The 16,597-nt window shown below is 48.4% G+C and overlaps 1 pseudogene; it reads right to left on the reverse strand.

Moving 5' to 3' along the window:
- Positions 1–279: 279 nt before the first annotated feature.
- Positions 280–13,870, reverse strand: LOC121603203 (annotated as a pseudogene).
- Between the last annotated feature and the right edge of the window lie 2,727 nt (positions 13,871–16,597).

Consider the following 16,597-nt stretch of genomic DNA (forward strand, 5'->3'; position numbering starts at 1 on the left):
TGGCGCGCATCGCGCATCGGGCTGCCCGAGTGCGACAGGCTGCTCTTTGCTGCTCTTGCTGCGCCCGATGCCGCTCGAGGTGCTTTCCTCCAGCGAGCTGCTGTACTGCGACTCGACCGATTTCGTCGTCGATACGGACAGGTCGGCCGCCACTTCCTCCTTCTGCCTGGTGGTGTGCAGTGGTTCGTTTACTGGCTTTACTGCTCGAGAAGCGTTACGGGGTCAGGCACTGCGGTTGTTTTGGAGTTCGATTTTACCACCTGCCCACCGCTACTACTACTACTCTCCGCGCGATTGTTGGACCGGTGGTGGTGGTGCTGGGATGAGGAAACCGTCGCCGTTTGCGCTACTAGCGCAGCCGCCTCCTTTGCCGCCGTGCGCTTCCCTCGTTCTGCAACCGGAAGCCGCCCTGCTCCGCCAGCTTAATGCGTCGTACGTGTTGCGCACGTTCGTCTGCAGCTGCTCGTACGGTAGCCGGGCCTGGCTCGGCAGGCCCCGGTTGTACGGTGCGAGCGAATGCTGCTGCCCTCGCCTTCCACCACCGGACGATTCGCACAGCAGCCACTCGTGGCCGAGCAGCTCCTGCATGGTGATGCGCTGGTCCGGATTGACCGTCAGTAGCGAGCGTACCAAACTTTTCGCCCCTTCGCTCACACCCATCCAGATGCTCGAGCTGAGATCGAACGAACCGCGCCGTATCTTGTCGGTGATGATTTCCATCTGCTTCGACGTCGAGGCGAGGTTGTCGTGGCCGAAGAACTGGCGCGCGTGAACGGTGCCTGCCCGCACAGCATCGTGTAGAGGATGACGCCGAGCGACCAGAGGTCGGTCGTTTCGAGCGAGTACGAGCTGTTTGCTGGCCGTGCTCTTCTGTCCCGTGCTGCCGACGAGCACTTCGGGCGCCGCGTATCCGAGCGTACCGGCGGGCTGCGGTGCGTCGTGCTGTCCAGCCGCTGGGCAAAGCCGAAATCGATCAGCCGCAGCTGGTCGGAGGACGACCGCTCGAGCATCACATTCTCCGGCTTCAGATCGCGATGGGCGTACCCTTGCCGGTGGATGTAGGCGACCGCATCGACCAGCTGAGAAAGTAGCTCCGGACTCGCCCCTCGGTCAGCTGGTGCTGCTGCCGGTTGAGGTGCTGCAGCAGCTCGCCACCCTCGAGCAGCTCCAGCACGAGATAGATGTAGTTAGCGTCCTCCAGCAGCTCGACGAACCGCACACGTGCGGGTGGCCCTGGCACTGGCGCAGCGCGTCCGCCTCGTGCCGCGCGAACGCGGCCGTGTGCGGATGGTTGAAGAGCACCTTGACGGCGAAGACACTGTTGCTGCGCAACCGCTGGCACTTGAGGCAGGTCGAGTAGGCGCCGGACCCGATGGACGGCGTGCTGGTCAGTTCGTACTTTCTGAAGAAGGGCGATTGCTGGAAGGTAACGCAAACGGTAGGCCGATTATGAAACGGAATTATTATTATTATTATTTTTTTTTTGATAAAGAAGCGACGAACAACACTCCCTCTTACCTTCGACGCACTTCTCCTAATGTAACTCTCCAGCGGGCGCTTGTTGTGGATCGGGATGAACTTGTTCCGATCGGTGACGTTTTTGGTAAGGAGCTTCGGTGATACGTAGGAATAACCTGAGCGAAAACTTTCACAAAAAGAGAAGCACGTTAATTTCCGCTTGGGCTTGGGGGAACCGGCAGCGCCCTACAACACCCACCCTAAACAAACGATCTGCATTCTTTGGCGGTTCGCACGGCTTTTCCGTCACTTCTGCTTGGTGAACTCCGAGCTGAAGTTGCGCGTGTCGCGATCGTTCTCCGCCAGCGGCGGGTACGGCGCCTCGATCTGCTTCCGCACCAGCCGGGACCAGTTGATCGACCGCAGGAACGGGTGCGACTTCAGCTCGGACGCATCGCCCTTGCCGCTGCCGAGCCGGCGCTTCGGATCCTTCACAGCAGCCGGCGGATGAAATCGGTCGCCTCGGGCGACAGGTTCTCCGGGATGATCGCTTCCGTTTCCGTGATGCGTCGGGCGATCTCGTTCTGATCCGCGGTGAACGGGGGACGCACCGGTGAGCAGCTCGAACGTTAGCACACCGACCGACCACCAGTCGACGGCAGAGTCGTGACCCTGCTGCGTCGGCTTCAGTATCTCGGGCGCCATATACTCGACCGTGCCGCAGAAGCTGTGCGCTCGCTCGTTCTCGTACACGAGCTCGCGCGAAAGCCCGAAATCGGTCAGCACGATGTGCCCGTCCACGTCGACCAGAATGTTTTCCAGCTTAATATCACGATACACAATGCCCAGCTGTGACAGAGGGAACGCAATTTTCGATTAGTATAAACAATCTTCCCGATCGCAACGGCAGGATTTACCTTATGCAGATGCTCGATGGCGACTATTATCTCGGCGATGTAGATCTGCACGGCCGGTCGTCGAAATGCATTCGATTGCACAGCACGTAAACAGCTCGCCCCCGATCACGTAGTCCAAGATCAGGTACAGCTTGGAGTCGGTCTGGAAGGCGTAATGCATTGTCACCAGAAACGGAGCTTCCTGTATTGCTTCCAGCACCTGAGAAACGGAAAAACGTAGCACATTAGTATCTTGAAGTGGATGTAGTGGATTTAGCGCGTTTAACGCCTACCTGTCGCTCCGTTCGCGTGTGTTCTGCTGTCTTTTTCTTCAAGCTTACGATGCCCTTCTTCAGCACTTTCATGGCGTAGATTTTGTCCTTATCTACACCAGTTAGTTTTTGCACCAAGTACACCGTGCCGTAAGCTGCATAGAAGATAAAGCAGAGAGGATTACTATGTAGTATAACGTCGGTGTGATATTGTTTGCCAGGGCGCGACCTAACTTACCGCCAGTTCCAAGGACTTTTAGCCAGCTCGAAATCCCCAAACTGACTTTGTCTCTGTCGTTTAGTTGCACTGCAATCAGAATAGGAAAAAAAAACACGTATTTTGTTAGTGATGGATAAAATTGGCAAAAAATCTTAGAGGACAGCGGCCCGAGATTCTGAAAATTTGGCAGCCGACTCCGGAAGGTAGGTCCGCACAGCATAATTCGAAGATGTTTAGAATCGTCCGGAGTTGTCCAGAGTTGTTCGGAGTCGTCCAGAATCGTCCAGAATTGTCCGAAGCCAGAGTCTTCGGAGTCGTTCAGAGTAGTTCCAAGTCGTCCGGAATCGCCAGGAGTTTTTCGAATTCGGAGTCGTCTGGAGTCGTCTGGAGTCGCCTGGAGTCTTGTGGAGTCGTCTGGAGTCGTCCAGAATTGCCCAGAGTCGTCCAGAGTCGTCCAGAGTCGTCCAGAGTCGTCCAGAGTCGTCCAGAGTCGTCCAGAGTCGTCCAGAGTCGTCCAGAGTCGTCCAGAGTCGTCCAGAGTCGTCCAGAGTCGTCCAGAGTCGTCCAGAATCGTCCGGAGTTGTCCGAAGTCAGAGTCTTCCGGAGTCGCCCAGATTAGTTCGGAGTCGTCCAGAATCACCAGGAGTCTATCGAATTCGGAGTCGTCTGGAATCGTCTGAAGTCGTCTGGGGTAGTCCGGAGTCGTTCGGAGTCGTCTGGAGTTGTTTGGGGCCCGCTTGAACTTGGATGGTTCCGATTGACTCCAACAGACTCCGATTTCGATCAACTCTGATTGAATCTGGACGACTGTTAACCACTCGGAGTCATGGGTACGCTCTAGAGAGCACATCACTAGTATGTTTATTAGGTTTTTTTTTTAGAGAATTTCATAGAATTAAGTTGACATTTTCAAAAAAATCAAACCAATAGAAGCTGTTTCAGATTCGTGAATGATGGATGAGCTTTTGAAACGAACATAGATGAGATTTTTGCATCATCTTATAAGAATAATATTCCACCAAGAATTGGAGATTCTTTGAATATTGGATTGATCATTAGGTTTTACAATACTACTTGGATTCTTTTTCTTGGATTCTTAATCTTTTTTGATAACTGGTAATCGCTTATATCCATCATATCGTGATTGTGTCTACTTGGTAATCCCGCCTAATACAGACATACTAAAAATCACCAGATGTTCACCAGTCAAATGTATTCAAAAAGTTCATCAAATAAAGCCTCAAATAAGGTCCAAGTTCCGGTAAAATCTATGACTTATTGCACCCATCAACCTGGCGCGATAAACAATAGGAGGGCCCGCTGTAACAAGAACTGGCGCAGCATTCCGCAAGCTTGCGGTGCCCGAATGTACACGGTAGCTCTTCCAGCATACCAGGCGCTTTTTTATGTTGTTACCCTCGAGAATGGTGTCACGACACAGATCGATCCCACTACACCAGCAAAAGCACATTCCATCGGATGGATCCATCCGAAAAACGGTGGTACGGAGAGGTTGGGTCCCAACACCACCGTGTTCTGCTGAAATCTCTCTTGTAGTACCCATCCGGTTGGCCATTTTTTTGTGTGTGTGAAAAAGCGGCTTGTGCCTCAAATCCACCCCCTCCCCCGTTCCAACATATCTCGACCAAAAGGAAAACCCCAACCCTGCAGGATGGGAGAACGACGTGAGATTCTTCATATAGTTTTTACTACTCCCTCCACTTGCACTTGCGCTTTTTGGGGTGTGAGTAAAGGTGGAAGATGTTGATGATGATGTTGATGATGATGGTGGGTGACAGTACGCGAGACGAGCGCGGTATGATTTGATGACCTACTTCTTGCGTTTGCGTACGTTTGATGCCGCTAACAGTGGTGTGCGTGTGTATGTGTGTGTCCATGTTTGCATTAGTAGTGAGCGGCAATGTAATTGTAATAGTAGGCAATGCTGTTGCGCTACCACCTCCGCCGTGGCCATCTGTGAGCGAACACACAACACGGTAGGCCGCCGTACGCCGTGTACAAAACATTGAGTGTCTCTCTCTCTCTCTAACTCTCTCAGCGCTGGCAGAGACCGGCGAAAGAAACAACTCAGCTAGGATTTAAATCCAGCAAAACGGGAAAGATGCTTCAATTACTGTTTGGTCGATTAATGGACGAGATGGAGAAAATGAATATATATTCCCTTCCCTATCTCATAGCATAATTGAAATGTTTTGCCCAAAACTATGCGTCCCAGAAGCGAGAGAAAGAGAGGAAAAAATCCCTGTTAGACCAGTGAGTTACACTTCCGTTAGTCGGGTGTATGTTGGGAGAGGTGGTATTTCCGAAGGCCGCGCGGTAAGCATGAAATAACGGAACCGCACCATCACTAGCGCGCGCTCACGGTTTTCTGTTATGTTGCCACCTTCCCCATCGAAGCATCCCCCCAGTACTGTTGGGAGGGTTGGAGAGTTGTACTACGCTGGCTGCTGGCATGCGCTCAAAGACAGTGAGAGAGAGAGAGCGCGCGAGAGTGGGAATGTGTAAGTGTGTATTTGTGCCCGTGTGCAATAGTGTTGGAGAGCGGTGAAATCTATCTTTACATAACTGCATCTCTCTTTTCATACAAACACACACAGATTCACGCCACCGGTTTGCCCTTCTCCACATACACACACACACAGTAGGCCGGAATGTAGGGCCTACTACCATCCCGGCTCCCCGTGAGGCCGTAGTGAGAGTGACGAAGCGCCGGCACATTTCACTGGCCTTCTTGTTTCTCTTTCGCCGCGTAACGCTATGGCTAAAGGGAATGAGTGAGTGCAAACTTCCACTAAGAAAAAAAGAAAGAAAGAGAGAGAGAGAAAAAGCAGGAGAGAGAGTGAGCTGCAGCAGCAGCATGTTTGCGTTTATGTTGGTTGCAAACAAACAAAATATAACACCTGTAGCATTCGCGTACAAAGCACGAATGTACGTACACTATTTAGGAGCTACTATTTTCATGTGTTAGTGTGTGTGTGTGTTATTAGGGAAATTTCCATCCAGTGCTGTGGGACGCACAAAATTTCCATTACACATCTTCAGTGCTCTCAGTGCAAATCTTCAACGTCGTCTCGAAGAAATACAAACATGTTTGTCCTCACCAATGACGTATGTTTGTCATTAAACGAAGCGTTACTGCGTAACGCAACACGTTACATCGCTTCATCGAAAGCGTTAGCACAAGCTTAGTACCCTACCACTAATCCACTTAAGTTGAAGCAGAATACAAAAGATGACCTTTTTTGGTTTAATTTGCACACCTCGATGCGCGATTTGAGTCGGAAAATGGCGCAGTAACATACGACGACGACCCTCCTCCTCTCATTGTGTTTTACCCATTACTATTATTTTGTGTGTGTGTCGATTTTCATTCGTCCCCCTGCGGTTTGCTGCTGTGCGATGTTGTTTACCATTTTGCTTTGCCCATGCTTCAAGGTTTGTTTTGATGTTTTTTTTTTGGTGTGGGTTTTCGATCTCATTCACTCGCTCTCTTTCTCGCTCTCTAGCTCTTTTTTTTACCACAACAATGCATGCTGGTAAAGCTTTGAAATGAACAGAAAACAAAAAACAAAACAAAAAAAGCTCAAAATTGTGTGCGATAAGCATAAGCTACATGTGCGGCTCCGTGCATTGGATTAAGTTTGCTGTCTGCGTTTTTATACTTTAAAAAACATACCTTCAAGGGCATAGAAAGGGGTTACCATATATACATTCTTTGTTATTTATTCTTTTTTTTTAATACAAGAAAAATAAACAAAAATGTTTGTACTGTAAATGTCATTTCACATTTCTGCCTTAAATAAGGCACGGTGTGCATCTGGTGGAGAGAAAATGTACTTTCATTTTCATAGACAAACACAAAACGCTGCAAAAAAAAACCGGGAAGTGAAAGTAGCAGGGAAGCAAACGAAGAATATCGTTACCAAATGCAGCTCTCGCTGTGATGTGGAATGAACACTATTGTGTAGCATGATAAATTTAGCTCATTTATGATCCAATTCAAATCACCGAAAACGTCTGGGGAACGTTCACTTCACTCACAGTCGCCATTTTCTCACCAAAAAATTTTCCACCAAAACATTTTGGTTGATGTTGACGAAAGCGTCAGCCTTGTACAGCCATGTATTGTTCTCCTGCATCTTCTCTCCCTGTTTGATTTATTGCAATATTGCGCAAATATTATCCCATTGCAGATTATTCCAAACCCGGCGTCGTGTAACCAACACACACTCACACATGCACACCAGAGAGAGAGCGAGAGAGCGAGAGAGAGAGAGAGAGAGAGAGAGAGAGAGAGATGCACCAACAACATATCAATGTGGAATCATTTTTGTGCGCAATACTTCTTTCATTCGATAAAAACTCATCTTGACCTGCACAAAACAAGTCGCGCACACACATAGATAAGAATTGTGTCTATAAAAGTCTTACTTATCCAATAAAATGTATGACAAATACAATAAAATAGTCACTTTTAAAATGATTTACCATAATTTGCTATACTTCTAATGCAGTGTAGCATTATAAAATCCCCAAAAAACAACTTAAATCATATTCACCCATAAACTTCGACTCCGAGTGCTGCGCATCCCCATTCATCATCACCACACACACACTCAGTACTACAAAATCGCCACCATGACGGTCTTACAATGTAGCACACTACCCACCCCCTGTGTCTACTACTTGCAAACTCAGCTACAGCTACCAACCAACACACATAGGCGGAACCCTTCTGCGCAAAACCCGCTTACTCGTGCGCGCCGCCGCCCGTTTGATGTACGCAGCATTGTGCGCACGAGCATCCGCGATTCACAACGGGTGCAATAATACAGTATACGCAGCAGCAGCAGGCAAACAGTGCAGTGAGTAACACACACACACATAGACAAAAGCGAGCGCAGACACTCGCATAAAGGCATTTTTTTTTCACGCAAACACACCACAATTGCAAAATAAATGCACAACACACATGCAGTTGTGCAGTGCAGTGCAGCCAGTAGGTAAGGAAAAACGGAACCAACACATTGGCGCAACGTCAGAGAGGCAAAGGCAAAGACCATTTAGACGCGGAACAGAAATGGCTGGATTTTGAGTTGTTAGACGAAGAGTATTCTTCAAATTGTCGGGAATACAAGAAGTTGTATCCCAAAAATAGAGCAACATGTTAGGAACAATTCATTTAACATCACTTAACGCTAAAATACATGCTCGGGAGACTTTGCGGTTTCCTTATCATCGGTCATATCAGTTTACATTGCGCTGTGATGCGGTTTGATGTGTCTCAATCACGCTCAGTATTTACACTACACAGTAGCGACCACCATCATTGTGTGAAATGATAGGAACAACTTTATAATATCCATCTATAACATAGGAAGTTTGTTCCAGCAGAAGGGCCTGCAAAGTTGATGTTTCAACATTCAATCTTTTCATTCAATTTTAACAATTATTTAGACGTTTGATAGCTAAAAGAAAAGTCGTTCGTATCAGCAACTATCTCCCAAATTGTGATCCCCTTTTACTCCGGCTGCTTCTATCATCAGATATGCCACATAGCACCCCGATTGCGAATCACAAACAAAATACCAAATGTTCTCCCCGCGCCAAACGTCTGAGGTAGCTAGCTTTCTTTGTTGTCTGCGCGCTTTTCTTCTGAACGAATGATTGCAGACAACAACCCCACCCCAAGGACGGCAGACAGTTTAATCTCGTCCCCAAAAGTCGAGACACGGGGAGTCCCAACAGCCACTACTAACACAACCTGCTCTATGATGCTGATGGTCATGGTTTTTCCAGCAACAAAAACTGCACCTCCTCCTCCTTCCAGTGTAATGCATTTTTACAGACCAACTGATGTTTGGGGGCGGAGAAGCGGCAGCAATCACGTCGCCAATCAATAGTGCCACACACCACACCACCACTAGCGTCATCCCCCCCCCCCCCCCCCGTTCTTTGAAATTCCTGACCTGGGGAACGACAGAAACTGGGAAACTTTGTGTGTGTGTGTGTCTTCAACCCTTCCCGGGCCTCAAGAATCCCAACCACCGCCGACGAGACGAGTTTTCACTTGCACGTACGTATGTACAAGTCGCAAAAAGAAAAGAGGACCTTCACGAAGGTCGTCTGAAAAATGGTTAGCGCCAGAGAGAAAGTTTTTGTCATGGGACGTGGGGAAAAGAAATGCTACCACAAGAAGTATGCGGTGTGGTGGAGAAGTATGATGACAGTGGTGCCGTGTGTCCTTCCGAAACCGTTGAAGGTTTGCGTTTTTCTTTATGAAATTGGGGACATTTATTTATGCTTGCTAGGGCAAAACCCTAAACTTCGTTGGTATTTATGGTGGTTGCTCTCAAAGAGAAGGAGAGAAGGGTAGCTCTCAAACCGTGTTGAAAATGAAGTTTGACACGCAAAGAGACAATACTTCTTAATTAGGCCAGGCATATGCGCGTATCATGTTTGTGTCACTGTTTCCCCTCAGTCTCGTCTCAATTATAAGGCTTTTTGTGGATTATTTTACAGACACAGTCTGATCGAATCTCAAAGCTGTTGTTCTAGTATTCCATGTTTATACTGACATTTAACAAGCAGAATTACAGTTTTACAATGAATGGATACGCAAGATAAAGAACTCTAAAGAAAATGTTTACCACATACACCACAAATAAGGAAGCATGTTATGATAAAAAGTAGGAGATTGTGGTTTTTCACCCACCACTTAATGCTTCCCCACCACATCCTCGAAAGCAATATGAAACAGTGTGTAAGTAAATAAAATCAATTCAATGAAAAAACTTTTTTTTTCTTGTAATTCCAAACTTGAAGCTTCATTTTTTTAGTTGTAATTCTAGCACATCGATTGTACAATCACCCATAACCCATGACACACACACACACACACATAAACTGTTCTGGAATGGCGCAGCTTGATACGGTCACTGACCGACCGGCCATCGGTTTGACCAAACTATGTTTGGTTTTGCTCAGGGTCAAGTACAGCGCGAAGCACGGTCGCTGCGCTTCCGTTTGCCATTGATTGGGAATAGGTTAAACATACTAATAACGTACGACACATTGGTAGACGGTAGACATGCCAGGGGGGGGGGGGGGGGGCAAACTACAACTAAATATATGCGTCGTCCAGACTTCATTGACTGGAGAGTACAAGATGTCATGCCCACAAACGCACGAAAGTGTAGCCTAATGTGCCAAGAATTAAGGCTCCAAAAATTGAGGAATAGTTCTCGATTGTTGACCGGATATGTGCTAACTCAAAGGAATAATAGAATTTGAGAAATTATTCATTTCACAAGAAAATTAGAAGGAAAACGTTCATATAACAGTTAATTATAAACCACAAAAAACTGTTTCTCTTCGACCATGTAATCACATAAGCTCATTCTTGCACGTTGCATACGTTGCAATAGTTAAACATTAACAACTTTGAAGCGAAAATTTAGCGACTAATGCAACTCGGGCTTCTGCTAGCAACACAGAAGCAAGAGAACAGTTGCCGGCACGTTTGTCCATACATTGCCCACTGCTCACCATGCCATCAAAACAAATGTACGTTCCGGGGAAGTCGTGTTGACCTTTGGCCGACAAGCCGCCGGGGAGGGGTTGACAAAAATAACCTTACGACGAGAGTGGACGCCACGTGTGGGCCTTGGCAAGCGCACAAATACTGGAACATGACCGGCAGGGAAAAACAGCCTTTTGTAGAAGGGTTACACCTTTCTGTGCACAAAAAAAACTGCAAAAAGTGTAAAACAACAAACATAATAACAAACGACAAAAGGAAAGCAGCCTACAGGCAATGGGACGAAGAAATGCAGCAGGCATGCAGCTCCATAGACGGAGAAAGAGAGAGAGAGGGAGAGCGCGCAAGTGTAGCAAACTGTATCCCATCATCATTACTCTATTCCTAAAAGATCATCAACCAACAAGCTACCAAGTTGAAGAACCCATCATAGTAAGTCATGGGAAACCCCGCAAACAAACTCAGTCAAAGTGCGACCCGGAAATCGTAGATGGATTGTAACGGGGGGGGGGGGGGGGGGGGGCATCATGTCACAGTGAACATAACTGTTTTACTTTTCTTCTAAGCACAGCCTGCTACTGCTGCTGCGGTTGTCCACTTTCATTCTCAGAGGGGGGATCAGATTGATGTTTCTTCTTTTACACACTCTCTCTCTCTCTTTCATACACGCTCTCTTACAGCTGAGGGATTGGGGAAGAAAAATAAAAACAAAACAAGCACAGTCATTTGCTGACAGATGTATGTGTATGTTGTGGGTATGTCTCTAGGCCCAGCACACAGTTGCAATGGAGAAAAGCAAACGTTTGTGTCCACCACCCCACCAGAAGACGGAAGATTATGGGTAACATTCCCCCGATAGATGATGGTTGTTGTTTGTTTGTCTTATTCTCCCCCATATTTCTGTCCCCCACCACGATAGTGAGTGCGGTTTTTTTTGTTTTGTTTTCATTAGTGGTAGATGCTGAGAGTGATGATGAGTTACCGCACCAAACCAAATGGGGCGCAAACGACACATCATTCCACACTCATTTTGTCCCGTTTTTTTTTTTTTTTTGCTATTTCCTACATTATTATCGTACCGGGGCATCAGGGTGCCTCCATCGGAATTTTATAATCAGTTTTATTCTTTACTATTTTTGTAAGCTTAATCTAAAAAAAAGCATCTTCAGAAGATTACAATCGATGAGTATAAGTCCGATGCGCACTGTTCGGTCCGATTGAGACTCTTTGAACAGATTGAAATTAAACTTCACCAGTCAGGATCGTTTCCATGGTGCAGTTGGCATGCGTGTGTAGCTTAAGAACATGCGCAGCCCTCGTCCTAGCTTCAAATCTCGCATGAACTCAAAAGGAAGTATCGGGATTTAACAATTATTTCTACAATACAATACTAGATATTTAATATAATCTCATATGACATGTCAGCAATGTTTACGAGGAGAATTTTGCTTATTGTAAATATCGTTTGTAAAATTTGCTACATTCAGTTTTTCATGTACAGCTTTGTATTTTTGTGATGTCCCTAACGAATTCATACAGCTCCCCAACATACGCATACACACACAACAAACAAGCACATAGCCCCTCTCAACACGTGCAAAAAAGGTGGTATGGTTTCATTTCGGTTCTGCGTTCCGAGCGCGCACTCTATTCGCGAAAGGAAAACGAGGTCAAAGTCAGTTTTTAATGCGCCAAGCCAAGGTAAGCCTTAACGTGTCCAACGTGTGTGTGTTTGTGTGTACGTACGTGGCAAAGGGGGTAGAACAGCGAACAAGGCGGTCGTTTCATCAGCATACACCTCCTCTCAACACACACAATGCTGACAAGTTGGATTTTTGAATGTTTCACCCCACCGTTTCACTATTTTCACCCATTGGATCCGACGCAAGATCCATTGAGCCGACGCAACGTCTAGAAAGTGCTCCAATTGCAATGAAATACATCTTTTGAAATGAAGAATGTTCGTTTTAAAAAAAAAATACAAAGATCGGGAAAGTGTGTATGCCCAGGCGTACACAATTGATTCTAGCTGCTAATCAGGCTTACCTTTCGTGTTGATGGCCGATATTTTGATCATCTCCAGCTCGTCAATGTCGGCCTGCGTCTGCGTCACCGGGCTGTCCTGTCGCTTGGACGCATCGGTACCGTTCTGTTGCTGCTGCTGCTCCTTATGTCTGGCTTGCTGAAGTTGCCGCTTCTCATCATGCTCGTCCACATCGATCACCTCGTCCTGGATGATAACGTCATCATCATCGTCCTCCTCCTCCTCCTCCTCATCCTCCTCCGTCGCCTGATGCTGACCATCCTCCAATTCCTCCTCCTCATCCTCCACGTCTTCTGCCTCCTCATCGTACTCCTGATCCTGCTCCTCGTACTCCTGATCCTGCTCCTCGTCCACCTCTTCCTGCTCCTCGTCCTCCAGATACTGCTGCCGTTCGTGTTCGTCACCATCGGCCGCCTCCTCGTACTCCTCCTCCTCATCGCCCTGCATGCCACCCTCGAGCTCCTCCTGCCCCTCGTATTCGTTGTCTTCCTCCTCCCCTTCCAGGGCTTGCCGGCCACCATCCTCCTCTTCCTCGTCATCCTCTTCTCCGTGCAACGAGGACGAGGTAGTATCGCACGCGCCCGTCACCGCTCGGCCGCCCTTCCTCTGGCGCCGTGACCAGCGCACCGAGGATGAATTGACCACCGTCTGCACCTCCTCTTCATCATCCCCTTCCTCCTCTTCCTCCTCCTCGTCCAACCGTATACCGTCGAGGGCTTCCAGGTAGCGATCCTCCTCGTCCTGCTGTTCATCAACGCGCTGCTGCTGCTGCTGGTCGTCATCGTCCTCGCCGCTCGTACCGTCCGAGTCGATGATCATGTGCGCTTCGCGGGTCTGCCGGTAGCCGGCGAGCTGCCGCTGCTGTCGCTGCCGCTTGCCCTGCTGCTGCATCCCGATGGTGGCGTCCGCCACCACATGCTCGATCAGCGTTGCGGGCGGGATCGATTCGGACAGCCCCTTGCGCATGCCGTACCCGGACAGCAGCGAGGACATGGTGCTTTCGGTCGCCCGCTGGTACAGCTCTTCGATGCGGCGCGATGCTGCCATCCTGCCACCACCGCCAGTCGCTGTCTGGGCTGCCTTCCGGCGGGAACCACCCGCTCCACTGCTGCTCGGTTCCTCCGCGTACAGACGGTTCTCGTGGGCGCGTGTTGCCGCTACCCGGCCACGGCTGATGCTGATGCCAGGATTGATCGCAGCCACACCTCCTCCACCGCCTACCCCTGCTCCGGCACGGGTACGATTGTTACGTCGCATGGCTGTTGTTGCTGCTGCTGTTGTTGTTGAATGTTGTTCAGAGAGGGTTTTGCACCTCTATCAACACCAGTGCTGACTCGATTGTTCAAACTTCAAACACACACACACACACTTTTTGTTCCGTTTGGGGGCTCTCTTCGCTCACTCAACACATACACAAACCAGACGCACTCGAGGCGCGTTTCGAATTATCCTCACAATGAAAACAACGGAAGGGAGAACAGCCACCCGCGCGCGCGCCCCGGCAACGTAACAAAGCGAAACAAACGAAGAAAAATAAATTCCCTCCCGGAGGGGGAGGTGGCGCCTCGCACGATACCGCACCACGGGTTTGTCACGGGTGGTGAATTGTTTTCGTTTCTCTTATCACACCAGCCCACTGTGCGCACGGTGCAGGCATTTTATTTTCTTTCCCACCAAAATAAAAAAGGGCCAAAGGGGCTCCGTGAGGCTTCCTCCTGCTAGCAGAACAGAATCTCGGAGCTTGAAACCGTCGAAACGACACAACCACTTCTTCACACACAGCACACTTTTTTGTTGTCGTTGTTTCGTTGCTGCTTCTTGTTCTTCGCACACACGCACGCTTCTAAGCAAGGATGCCGCCGAAAGTGAAGTGCGGGGAATAAAAACATACACTTTTGCTTTGCTCTTCTTCCTCTTTTTGTACGGGGATGCGCTTGTTGTGTTGCAGCACTACTTCACTTTACTGAACTGTGTGGGAAAATGAGAAACGATGGAAGAAAGAAAATGAAAAACCTGAAAACATGAACACTTCCGTCCGCCGCACTAGCAAACACACACACACACACACACACACACACACACACACACACACACACACACACACAAACCGGATACAAATCAATAACGCAATCGATTAGATACACACAGCAGCGACACATACACTCAGCGCGGAACCAACGCCAACAACGGCAAGCCCTAGCCACAGATCCTCGCACACTGTGTGTCTCAGCTGTTTGTCACACTCGCGCAACACTGTTGGCATCCTTGTTTCGATGCGCTGTTGACGGGTGAAAAATACGAATGGCTGTGTGCTGCTCACTAGCGACACCACACAAGTCACACAACGGTATACACTCACACACACGCACGCAGCGTGCAGTCGGACTCGACTGTAAACGCAGTGGAGAAGAGCGCATATACATGCACACCAGCGTGTTACTTTACTGTCAACTGTCGACTCACACACATGCACACTTGCAGACACGCTCTCCGCCCGTACACACAACTCGCAACTTCTTCGAGATGCTATGTGTGCGTGTGTGTGTCTGTCGAATCGTAATGCGAGAAACGCATACACACACACACACACACACACACCCTTTACAAGATGCACCACACCAGCGAGAAGTTAAGAATGCAATTATGAAGACAAATCTGTTTCCACTGAAAATCACACCACGTAGACGGCCATCCATTTTCATCTGTCTCCGTTTCTTTACACACACACACACACACCCCTTCCGATTTGATAGCGCGCTTGAAGTGTTTTGCGGTGTGTTTATAGTAGTTTTTTTCCCAATCAACACAAACTTACTCTCTCTCCCCCCTGTGTACGCTTCGAAGGTGCGCGCAACTACACACACCGCCAGTGGCCGCCAACATTCGCGACAACTGCACAACTCTCGCCACAGGGCAAACACATTCACGGGGACACACACACGGCAAGCGAGAAGCTAGCGAGACGGCCAAATAACGAAAAGGGCACAACACAGCACTCCGTGTAAAAACCGAACAGTCGATCTCTCGCGCGCGCCTCAGCTTACTATGGTGCGAGTGTGTGTGCGTTGCCTGTGGCGCCGCTAATCAAAACCTTCCTTCTCTGCTATGGTATGGGTAAGCGAAAGCGTGTGCGCGTTCCATCTCTTTCTAGCACGCTCTCTCTCTTTCTCGCGCGCGCACTTCATCTCTCTCCGGTTTGCTCCCATTTCGGGTGCGATTTTGAAGCGATTATTGGTCGCACTTGATTTCAACACCCAGCTGAATAAAATTACTAAAAAAAACGAACGGAGACGAAATGTGACATCCGTTCGGTGTAAACTCTGTGCTGTTTCCAAATTCTTTTTTAACATTAAAAAGCAACCATCTTACAATGGTGGGGGGAGACTACACGTTCTCCCCGTGACACGTACGTATATTTATTGTACGCGCGCGCAGCGGACACACACACACACACGCGTGCCCGAGCGCGAACGAGAGATGGAAAACAGTATAGCCAACCGAAAGGGAGAAAATCCTCCCTTTTTGGGGTGATGTGCGGCGATCTCTTGCGGGGTTTTGCTGCTCGCGAGACGACGTTTCCACTGTGTGCGTGTGTGTATGTCCGTCCGTCCCCCTTTTCACTGCGGCCCGATGCACCGATTTCGATATCCAAGGGAAGTAAAGAAATTGTGCGCGCGTGTGTGTGTGTATGTGTGTGAGAGAAGAGATATCTTTCTTATGCTACCACACAAATGATCACCGAGGGAAATGCAGATCACTTTTTTGGGGTGTTCTGTCATGCAAACGAAAATGAAGTAAAAAATTAATATCTCTTCAATACAACAATACTGGAATATTCTTGTACCTTGATAAGCTATGCTGTACTATTGTAAATTGCAGTTCTGTTTTTTTTCGTTCTATGAAGACAAGCCAATGAAAGGAGTACAATAAATAATGTAAAAGTATAAAAATAGCCCCTCACTGTGTGTGTGTGTGTGTATGTATTGCAAACCTCGCTTGTGACAGGTTTCCTTTTTGTTGTCTCGTGACAATGTGGAAATTGGCCGCACTTAAAACACACACAGACTGCTACTGTTCTCCTTCACACCTTCACTGCCATTGCAGGGAATAGAAAATTCAACGCACGACAATCCAAGAAAGCAAAGA

Source organism: Anopheles merus, unplaced genomic scaffold (genome assembly GCF_017562075.2).
Source record: "Anopheles merus strain MAF unplaced genomic scaffold, AmerM5.1 LNR4000915, whole genome shotgun sequence".
Lineage (NCBI taxonomy): Eukaryota > Metazoa > Arthropoda > Insecta > Diptera > Culicidae > Anopheles > Anopheles merus.